At 43.4% G+C, this 12,055-nt stretch overlaps 1 pseudogene; it reads left to right on the top strand.

Moving 5' to 3' along the window:
• The first annotated feature begins 11,280 nt into the window (after window positions 1-11,280).
• Window positions 11,281-12,055, top strand: part of LOC135538511 (NLR family CARD domain-containing protein 3-like) — a 32,465-nt pseudogene continuing 31,690 nt past the window's right edge.

The raw sequence follows: 12,055 nt of genomic DNA, 5'->3' as shown, positions 1-12,055 counted from the left end.
GGCCATCTAGCACATTTGGAACAGAGAGTAAAAGGAGCAGGTTTCTGGGCATGATAGCATAGATTCAAGGCATAGTGTACAGACAAAGGTAAGGTAGGATGTGAGTACATTGGAGGTAGACCTAGGCATTGAGTAATGATGAGGGAGATATAGTCTCAAGAGACGTCAAGAAGTCAGAAGGAGTAGGATGAGGGTACGTCTAAAAGCTAAAAGAACAGGTCATCTAGTGCGTTGGGAACAGAGAATAAAAGGAGCAGATTGAGGGCATAATGTACAGACAAGGGTATGGTAGGGTGCGAGTACAGTGGAGGTAAACCTAGGCATTGAGTGACGATGAGAGAGGTTGCCAGTTAAGCTAGGTACGGTCTCCGATTGTGTGGGGGTGGGGCAAAGGAGCAACCTAAGGCATGTTGAGATAGACTAGGGGCTCCGTAGTAAAATTAAACCATGAGAGCTACCCTAAACAACAGTAGACAAGGCATATTAACATTAGAGAGAGGCATAAAGCAATCACAGGTGTTGTTTGGGAGAGCTAAAACAACAATGGGTAAATGGCGATGAATGGGCAGAGAGGGTCAGTTAGCTACGCACAGGGCCTGAGTTTGAGGCTTGGGCCGACAGATAACAAAATGAAGTACCAGGTACCCCCTGTGTATAGTCTTGCTATTGTTATTTTACTGCTGCTCTTTAATTACTTGTTACTTTTTTCTTATTCTTATCCGTATTGTTGCATTGTTGGTTAGGGGCTCGTAAGTAAGCATTTCACTGTAAAGTCGACACCTCCACCAGGCCTGACCCATGATCAGAATGTATCTCTGTGTCCAATTACAGCTCTGACATTTCTACCTGTCCTGATCTAGTGTTTCACGGCTGACCTCCTCACACCGTCTCACTGCTTTTAGCTTCCACCTCTACTTCACTGTGTTATAATGGACCTTAAGCTTGCTATGTCACCTCTGTAACCAGTTCTCAAACATAGTAACCTTTCTGACCCTATCCCATGGCCCCACTTTTTATATCTTAACATTTAAATTCATCCATGAGTATTGTTTAGTGTCCATTTACTCATTTACTTACGTATTTGTTGTATATTGGGTTTGCCACAGAGCATCATGGGAGTTTGTATGTGTTGAGATGATCACATTCCAGATAAATGGTTGAACTGATTCCTGTCTCCTGTCTCATCATTATTAAATTGTTATACAGACGTGGTAATGAAACCCACGAGACATAACAACAGATTGGTGATGAGTAAGTCTGAATCTACAGGAACTATACCGTCTGGAAGAAGTTGCTTTTTACAACAGTTTAAACTGTTATTTTCTGTGGTGCAGTATAGGCTAATGTTAGCACAGTGTATTGCTAGCAGAGGCAAGTGCATAGTCGAGCTAGCTAAGAGAGTTTTGGGTGTGTGTGTGTGTGTCCAGTGTGTGCATGTGTGTGTGTTTGCGCGCGCGTGTGTGTGTGTCCAGTGTGTGCGTATATGTGTGTCCAGTGTGTGTGTTTGTGTTTGTGTTCAGTGTGTGTGCATGTGTGTGTGTGTGTTTGTTTACAGTGTGTGTGTGTGTTCATTAAGTGATACACGTGAACATACATAACCACAGACACACACTGCATTAAAATAAACACACACACATTACATTTACATTACATTTAAGTCATTTGGCAGACGCTCTTATCCAGAGCGACTTACAAATTGGTGAATTCACCTTATGACATCCAGTGGAACAGCCACTTTACAATAGTGCATCTAAATCCTTTATTCCTTAAAGAGGTGGGGTTTCAGGTGTCTCCGGAAGGTGGTGATTGACTCCGCTGTCCTGGCGTCGTGAGGGAGTTTGTTCCACCATTGGGGGGCCAGAGCAGCGAACAGTTTTGACTGGGCTGAGCGGGAACTGTACTTCCTCAGTGGTAGGGAGGCGAGCAGGCCAGAGGTGGATGAACGCAGTGCCCTTGTTTGGGTGTAGGGCCTGATCAGAGCCTGGAGGTACTGCGGTGCCGTTCCCCTCACAGCTCCGTAGGCAAGCACCATGGTCTTGTAGCGGATGCGAGCTTCAACTGGAAGCCAGTGGAGAGAGCGGAGGAGCGGGGTGACGTGAGAGAACTTGGGAAGGTTGAACACCAGACGGGCTGCGGCGTTCTGGATGAGTTGTAGGGGTTTAATGGCACAGGCAGGGAGCCCAGCCAACAGCGAGTTGCAGTAATCCAGACGGGAGATGACAAGTGCCTGGATTAGGACCTGCGCCGCTTCCTGTGTGAGGCAGGGTCGTACTCTGCGGATGTTGTAGAGCATGAACCTACAGGAACGGGCCACCGCCTTGATGTTAGTTGAGAACGACAGGGTGTTGTCCAGGATCACGCCAAGGTTCTTAGCGCTCTGGGAGGAGGACACAATGGAGTTGTCAACCGTGATGGCGAGATCATGGAACGGGCAGTCCTTCCCCGGGAGGAAGAGCAGCTCCGTCTTGCCGAGGTTCAGCTTGAGGTGGTGATCCGTCATTCACACTGATATGTCTGCCAGACATGCAGAGATGCGATTCGCCACCTGGTCATCAGAAGGGGGAAAGGAGAAGATTAATTGTGTGCCGTCTGCATAGCAATGATAGGAGAGACCATGTGAGGTTATGACAGAGCCAAGTGACTTGGTGTATAGCGAGAATAGGAGAGGGCCTAGAACAGAGCCCTGGGGGACACCAGTGGTGAGAGCGCGTGGTGAGGAGACAGATTCTCGCCACGCCACCTGGTAGGAGCGACCTGTCAGGTAGGACGCAATCCAAGCGTGGGCCGCGCCGGAGATGCCCAACTCGGAGAGGGTGGAGAGGAGGATCTGATGGTTCACAGTATCGAAGGCAGCCGATAGGTCTAGAAGGATGAGAGCAGAGGAGAGAGAGTTAGCTTTAGCAGTGCGGAGCGCCTCCGTGATACAGAGAAGAGCAGTCTCAGTTGAATGACTAGTCTTGAAACCTGACTGATTTGGATCAAGAAGGTCATTCTGAGAGAGATAGCGGGAGAGCTGGCCAAGGACGGCACGTTCAAGAGTTTTGGAGAGAAAAGAAAGAAGGGATACTGGTCTGTAGTTGTTGACATCGGAGGGATCGAGTGTAGGTTTTTTCAGAAGGGGTGCAACTCTCGCTCTCTTGAAGACGGAAGGGACGTAGCCAGCGGTCAGGGATGAGTTGATGAGCGAGGTGAGGTAAGGGAGAAGGTCTCCGGAAATGGTCTGGAGAAGAGAGGAGGGGATAGGGTCAAGCGGGCAGGTTGTTGGGCGGCCGGCCGTCACAAGAAGCGAGATTTCATCTGGAGAGAGAGGGGAGAAAGAGGTCAGAGCACAGGGTAGGGCAGTGTGAGCAGAACCAGCGGTGTCGTTTGACTTAGCAAACGAGGATCGGATGTCGTCGACCTTCTTTTCAAAATGGTTGACGAAGTCATCTGCAGAGAGGGAGGAGGGGGGGATTCAGGAGGGAGGAGAAGGTGGCAAAAGAGCTTCCTAGGGTTAGAGGCAGATGCTTGGAATTTAGAGTGGTAGAAAGTGGCTTTAGCAGCAGAGACAGAGGAGGAAAATGTAGAGAGGAGGGAGTGAAAGGATGCCAGGTCCGCAGGGAGGCGGGAGTTTTCCTCCATTTCCGCTCGGCTGCCCGGAGCCCACACACTTACACACACACACACACACACACACACACACACACTGATTTGTGATTATTCAAACACATATGGTGTACAGCATATGTATATATACTAATAATTATGACTTCTTAAAATAGAATCAAATGGGAGAACTAGATACTTAAAGGGCTTTAATTTCTAAACAGTAAAACAGATATTTATGAATACCTTCCAATAAAAGTTTAGATACTCTGTTCTGTCACTTAATATGAAACATTCTTTCTCAAATCCAAAATGCTGGAGCATAGAGCCAAATTTAAAACTGTTAACTTCACTGTCCAAACACACATGGTATGGACTACAGTATGTGTGCCTGGTAAACACATGTGGATCTGGTGAACAGTTATCACTTGTTGACTAACTACAGGAATACTGACCTCAGGGTCTCCAGTTTACAGTAGGGATTCCCAAGTTCAGCAGAAAGCAGCTTCACTCCTGAATCCTTCAGGTCATTGTTACTCAGATCCAGCTCTCTCAGGTGTGAGGGGTTTGACCTCAGAGCTGAGACCAAAGAAGCACAGCCTTCCTCTGTGACTAGACATCCTGACAGCCTGCAAAGAGTCAAATAATTAAAAAACCACAACACCATTCTTTTCTTTAGATATATCAGTGTCCTGAAACCTGCCATATCTATTCATAAATGAATGTATCATTATTATAAATTACAAATGATCAAAGTATTGCTTGTAGAGGGAAACATAAAGTACAAAATATTTGAGTTGACTGACCAGACCAGTTTAAAAAGCGGTATCAGTCAAAAGACAGACAGTGAGGTATCAGATTTAGATTGTATTGAGTCCACATCATATCTAGTTTAACAGTGAAGCCAACATTTTAATTTGGCTCTATAATCCAGCATTTTGGATTTCAGATCAATTGTTTAATATGAGGTGACAGTACATCAAGCTTCTTTGACTGTGTTTTGGGTGTATGTCCAGTGTGTGTTTGTGTGTCCAGTGTGTGTGTGTGTGTGTGACTTGTGTGTGTGTATATACGTATATGCTGTGTGTGTGTGTCCAGTGTGTGTATATGTGTGTGTGTGTCCAGTGTGTGTGTGTGTGTATATACGTATATGCTGTGTGTGTGTGTCCAGTGTGTGTGTGTGTGTGTGTGTGTGTCCAGTGTGTGTGTGTATCCAGTGTGTGTGTGTATATACATATATGCTGTGTGTGTGTGTCCAGTGTGTGTATATGTGTGTGTGTGTCCAGTGTGTGTATATGTGTGTGTGTGTGTCCAGTGTGTGTGTGTGTGTGTGTGTCCAGTGTGTGTGTGACTTGTGTGTGTGTATATACGTATATGCTGTGTGTGTGTGTCCAGTGTGTGTGTGTGTGTGTGTAATAATATAATAATATATCCCATTTAGCAGACGCTTTTGTCCAAAGCGACTTACAAGTCGGCTGGGGCCACTACTTTTACATATGGGTGGCCCCAGCGGGATCGAACCCACGACGCTTGGCGTTGCAAGCGCCATGCTCTACCGACTGAGCCACACAGGACCCAGCCGACTTGTAAGTGTGTGTGTGTGTGTGTGTGTGTGTGTCCAGTGTGTGTGTGTATCCAGTGTGTGTGTGTGTGTGTGTGACTTGTGTGTGTGTATATATGTATATGCTGTGTGTGTGTGTCCAGTGTGTGTATATGTGGGTGTGTGTGTGTCCAGTGTGTGTGTGTGTGTGTGTGTGTCCAGTGTGTGTATATGTGTGTGTGTGTGTGTGTCCAGTGTGTGTGTGTGTGTGTGTGTGTCCAGTGTGTGTATGTGTAACTTCACTGTCCAAACACACATGGTATGGACTACAGTCTGTGTGCCTGGTAAACACATGTGGATCTGGTGAACAGTTATCACTTGTTGACCAAGTACAGGAATACTGACCTCAGGGTCTCCAGTTTACAGTGGGGATTCCCCAGTCCAGCAGAGAGAAGTTTCACTCCTGAATCCTTCAGGTCATTGTTACTCAGATCCAGCTCTCTCAGGTGTGAGGGGTTTGACCTCAGAGCTGAGACCAGAGGAGCACAGCCTTCCTCTGTGACTAGACAGCGTGACAGCCTGCAAAGAGTAAAATATATTTCAAATCACTCTGCTATTCTTTGTGTTGAGTCATTTTTGTTTCAAAGTGAGTAGATAACACGTTTCTAAACACTACTAAAGTAATCCTGATGGTGCCATGATTGAGAAAGATCATGTATGAATCATGAACAATAATGAGTGAGAAAGTTACAGAGGCTACAACAAAACATGCTAACGTCTCACCATTACCCTCAAATAACAGGTGACATTCTGTACTGTTGCCTAATATGGAACCAACTACAGGAATACTGACCTCAGAGTCTCCAGTTTACAGTGGGGATTCCCCAGTCCAGCAGAGAGCAGCTTCACTCCTGAATCCTTCAGGTCATTGTTACTCAGATCCAGCTCTCTCAGGTGTGAGGGGTTTGACTCCAGAGCTGAGACCAGAGAAGCACAGCCTTCCTTTCTGACTAGACAGCCTGACAGCATGACAGAGATCATCATGATTTCACAAACACAGTTAATTTAACACCAGTAGTGTAGAAGGAAAATGTCAGATGCATTTGGTTTATTCTCTCAAACAACATTTAGATTCATCTTCCATCTCCTATAATTATATGGTCATTTTGTTATACTAATGTGAACATCAATGCATTGATTTAATATGTTTATCAATATAATATTATATATTATATAAATATTATAATACATATTTTTGTCTAAATTGAAAATGTCTTTCTTCCTGATGATTAGTACTTAAATGTCATGTTTGTACTCACAGAGCAACTCTGGAGGCTTTGACCACTGGCAGCAGCCTCAGCAGACCTTCCTCTGATCTGGAGTATTTCTTCTGGTCAAACACATCTAGCTCCTTTTCTGAAGTCAGCAACACAAAGACCAGAGCTGACCACTGTGAAGGTGAGAGTCTGGCTTCTGAGAGACTTCCTGATCTCAGGTATCTTTGGATCTCCTCCACTAGAGAATGGTCATTCAGTTCATTCAGACATTGGAACAGATTGATGCACCTCTCTGGAGAGGGATTCTCCCTGATCTTCTCATTGATGTACTTGACTGTTCCTTCATGGCTCTGTGAGCTGCTTCTTGTCTTTGCCAGTAGACCTCGTAAGTGCTTCTGATTAGACTCCATTGAGAGGTCCAGAAGGAAGTGGAGGAAAGGGTCCAGGTTTCCCGTCTCACTTTGTAATGCTTTATCCACAGCACTCTTGTAGGAAGTAACGTCAGGCTCGTATCTGAACAGAGCAAAAAAGTAGCTGAACATTGATTGCGGTTTGGCCATTAGATTCTCGTTGTTGTTGATGAATGAGAGGAGCACATATACAGCAGCCAGAAACTCCTGAATGCTCAGATGCACGAAGCAGTACACCTTGTCCTGGTACAGCCCACATTCCTCTTTAAAGAGCTGTGTGCACAATCCTGAATACACTAAAGCTTCATTGACATCAATGCCAGCCTCTTTCAGGTCTTCTTCATAGAAAATCAGATTGCCCTTCACAGGCTGTTGAAAAGCCAGTTTTCCCAGTTTTCTTGATTCCAGTGTGGACCTGTCTCTTCTTTCCCAAGATACTTTTCATTCTTCCATTTGGTATGAAACACCACAAGGTGTGTGTACATCTCAGTGAGAGTCTTGGGCATCTCTTCTCTCTTATGTTTCAGCATGTGTTCAATGACTATTGCAGAAATCCAACAGAAGACTGGAATGTGGCACATGATGTGGAGGCTCCTTGATGTCTTTATGTGTGAGATGATTCTGCTGGCCAGGTCCTCATCATCACTGAATCTCTTTCTGAAGTATTCTTCCTTCTGTGGGTCTTTGAACCCTCGTACCTCTGTCACCTGGTCAACACACTCTGAAGGGATCTTATTGGCTGCTGCAGGTCGGGTAGTTATCCAGAGGAGAGCAGAGGGAAGCAGATTTCCCTTGATGAGATTTGTCAGCAGAACATCCACTGAGGTTGATATTGTGACATCACAACATATCTTGTTCTTCTGGAAGTCTAGGGGCAGTCGGCACTCATCCAGACCATCAAGATTAAAAGAACGTTGTACTTGTTGTGTTCGGAGAATCTTAATTCTTTGGTTTCCATTGAGAAACGATTGAGAAGTTCATTCAAAGTGTGTTTCACCTCTTTCATCAAATTCAGCTCCCGAAAAGGGAATGAAAATACAAATTGGACATCCTGATTTGCTTTTCCTTCAGCCCAGTCCAGAATGAACTTCTGCACAGAGACTGTTTTTCCAATGCCAGCGACTCCTTTGTCAGCACAGTTCTGATAGGTTTGTCTTGTCCAGTTAAGGGTTTGAAGATGTCGTTACATTTGATTGCAGTCTCTGGTCTTGCTTGTTTCCTGGTTGTTGTCTCAATCTGTCTCAGCTCATGTTCATTATTAACCTCTCCTGTTCCACCCTCTGTGATGTAGAGCTCTGTGTAGATCTTATTGAGAAGTGTTGGGTTTCCTTGTTTAGCGATCCCCTCAAATACACATTGAAACTTCTTCTTTAGATTAGATTTGAGTTCACGTTGGCAAATCACAGCAAGATCATCTGAATCTAGAAATAACACAGAGGATATTCACATTTCATCTGTTCATATTACATCATAGTACAGTATTGTAGGACTGTTTTAAAGTTGTACTTTATAATTATTTATTCTCTTAAATGACTGTATAAATGTTTTCATAATGCTTCACCTCTCTTCATCTCTCTCTCTCTCTCTCTCTCTCTCTCTCTCTCTCTCTCTCTCTCTCTCTCTCGACATGGAAAACATAATCGCTTTCCCCCTCTCTCTAGCTCTCGATTTCTGCATCTCTCTCTCTCTCTCTCTCTCTCTCTCTCTCTCTCTCTCGAAATTGAAAACATAATCAACAAAAGTTCAATAAACAGTAAACATTACACTCACAAAGGTTCCAAAATTATTAAGATATTTCAGATGTCCTATTATGTCTATATACAGTGTTGTAATTATGTGCTAAATCTCTCTCTCTCTCTCTACTCTTCACTGTGTCTAAATCAATCAACACAACACATCCCTGCTGCTACTTGACGACGTCACTAGGTGTTGTGTTAAGGCTGCTATAATATCATTGAGTAACACAGCTACTTTAGCTGTACCTTAGCTACAGTGTTTAAATATTTGTTACAATTAAGCATTCAACATGAGGCAGACTGCTCTTACTTTTCTCCAGTGTGTCAGCAAGCTCCTTCTGGTTCATTTTCCTCAGAACATGCAGTGTGATCTTCAGAGCCCCCTCTCTGGCACTGCTCTCCTGCTTCTCATCTTCAGCATCCACAACTTCCTCATCCTGCTTCTGACTCAAAGCCTTCTGGGAGTTCTGGATTAAGAATCCTCTTGAACTTCATCAGCTCATTCTTCACAAATGTCATAAGATTATTTTCAAGCAACTGAAATAAATAAAGACAATAAGTTAAGAGAAGAAATGCTTTCATGAACATATTATTGAATGATTGACAGATCAACTTTAGTTGAGGTAAACCAAAACAAATGTACATAACAGGACCACATACACTGAATATGGAGGCCAGGTCTGTTTGATGACTCTGGGAAGACTGACCACTGAGAATCTCTGACTCTGATCTCTCCTGTTGGTATCTGTGGACAAACACACACACACACACACACACACACACACACACACACACACACACAGGGAGAGAATGTTGTGTTAACTTTCGTAAAAAAATATATATGTATTATTAAATAAATATAATATTTTATTTATTTACTTTTCTGCTCTTTTGCACACCAATATCTCTACCTGTACATGACCATCTGATCATTTATCACTCCAGTGTTAATCTGCAAAATTGTAACTATTTGCCTACCTCCTCATGCCTTTTGCACACAATGTATATAGACTCTCTTTTTTTCTACTGTGTTATTGACTTGTTAATTGTTTACTCCATGTGTAACTCTGTTGTCTGTTCACACTGCTATGCTGTATCTTGGCCAGGTTGCAGTTGCAAATGAGAACTTGTTCTCAACTAGCCTACCTGGTTAAATAAAGGTGAAATAATAAATAAAAAAACAAACATTCAATCTACTTGAGGTGAAGTTGCTCAACATTTACAATACATTCAGTTATCTAACAGACTCCCATCCAGAGCGACCCACAGAAGCAACCAGGGTCACCGCCCTGCCCAAAGGCATTTTGACAGATCTCCCACAAGGCCAAAACGGGGACCCAAACCAGCGACATATCAGCCACCGGCCCAAGCTCCCAACCGCCAGGCCACCAGCCCTCCAAGATTACCCCACAGTTCCTCGAGAGCACTCCGAGACCATCCGAGACCACCCCAACAAGCCACCGTCCACCTAGCCACCATCCCCCAAGCCACCGTCCACCAAACCCCCATCCCCCAAGCCACCGTCCACCAAGCCACCGTCCACCTAGCCACCATCCCCCAAGCCACCGTCCACCAAACCCACATCCCCCAAGCCACCGTCCACCAAGCCACCGTCCACCAAGCCCCCATCTCCCAAGCCACGGACCCCCAAGTCATTGTCCCTCAAGCCACCTTTCAACAAGCCCCCGTAACCCAATTCCCTGTCCCCCGATGCCCCTGTCCCACCAACCAACAAATTTAACAAAGAAAAAAAAAGAGAAAGACTAAGAAAAACAGAAAACAACAAAAACAAAGTATAATAAGGACAGCAACAATCACAACTGCAAGGCCAACTGAATACGTCTAAGTGCATGTGTGGCATTATTTAGATGTGTGGATGTGTGTCCGTGTATGTGAACATGTGTGCTTTTGAATGCGAGTGTGTGTATATGCATGTGCACACACGTACAAACACCTGTGCGACATCAGCCTCAGGCAAACAGGCATTAGATGTAACAATGTTGCCCCTCAGTGTCATTCAAACGTTTGTATAATATTGTTTTATGGAAATGGAAAAAAGGATTAACCTATGGATTATTAAAACAACCAAAATAAATGGGAAAATGGAAAATGACAGTGTTGTTTAATTCACTGACCAGCACCAGCTGTCAGAGCAGCTCACAGATGACTGCACCTGTACATAGCCCATCTATAATTTAGCCCAAACAACTACCTCTTTCCCTACTGTATTTATTTTATTTTATTTATTTTGCTCCTTTGCACCCCATTATTTTTATTTCTACTTTTGCACATTCTTCCACTGCAAATCTACCATTCCAGTGTTTTACTTGCTATATTGTATTTACTTTGCCACCATGGCCTTTTTTTTTTGCCTTTACCTCCCTTATCTCACTGCATTTGCTCACATGATATATAGACTTGTTTCTACTGTATTATTGACTGTATGTTTGTTTTACTCCATGTGTAACTCTGTGTTGTTGTATGTGTCGAACTGCTTTGCTTTATCTTGGCCAGGTCGCAATTGTAAATGACAACTTGTTCTCAACCTGCCTACATGGTTAAATAAAGGTGGGAAAAAGAATAATAATACATTTGAGAAACGTTCTTGCGTATTCTATGCAACGACGCTGTTTACGTTATTACGTAATAACGCCATCACGCAACGACATCACAATGTCATTCAGCAACTTTTAGCAACAAGTCTATCTGCCTCTAACAACTTCCCCTGAAAATTAGTTGGCAACATTGTTTCCTGATATGAAATTGAAAGTCAATTTGGAGCCTAACGCATCTACAAAATGGCTGTTCAAACTGTGGCGCACATGTCTCGGCAACATTAGATGTCTGATAAACGTATTGAAAGAAGCAGACTCTGGTAAGTCTAGAGGCTACCTAAAAACTAGTATAAAGTTAGGTCGTCGTCAGACATTCAATAGTAGGTTTGAGCTATGATCACTTATCATCACGTGTGTAGTGTTGGTGGAGCGCGAGGAGCAATTTTCTTTACATTTGAGAATACACGAAAAAATAAATCGTATAAATTCTAAATAAATGACATTTAATTACCACAAAAATTCGATGAAAAAATATATCATGACAAAACAAATATGTTGCAACCTAGAGGTAGGTAAATGGTTGTTTCTTCCTTGTCTTGTCTCTGGCGTTGGCGAGAATGATAAAGAACTGTAGGCAACGTGTGTGCATTGCAGAGGCCCGTTGGAGGCTTGACAACTTTGGCAAATTGCAGTAAAAACAAAAAAACACGAAAAGCTTGATTGTTATGGCGGTTTTAAAACGAATTTCCTGCAATTCTACGTAATGACTTATGTTCACTACTTGGTCAATTGATTTAATTATTTAAATATATGCAAATGTATTATATGAATAGATTGTTAACTTATCTGTTTTATTTTATTCTGCAATAAGGAATATTGTAAACATGTGTTCAAGTTAATCAAACCAAAGTTTATTTAGCGCAGTACTTTTAGATCCACGAATGGCGATAAT

The sequence above is a fragment of the Oncorhynchus masou genome, unplaced genomic scaffold (genome assembly GCF_036934945.1).
Source record: "Oncorhynchus masou masou isolate Uvic2021 unplaced genomic scaffold, UVic_Omas_1.1 unplaced_scaffold_974, whole genome shotgun sequence".
NCBI lineage: Eukaryota > Metazoa > Chordata > Actinopteri > Salmoniformes > Salmonidae > Oncorhynchus > Oncorhynchus masou.
The sequence above is the reverse complement of the archived record's forward strand: the minus strand, read 5'-3'. Positions and strand labels throughout refer to the sequence as shown.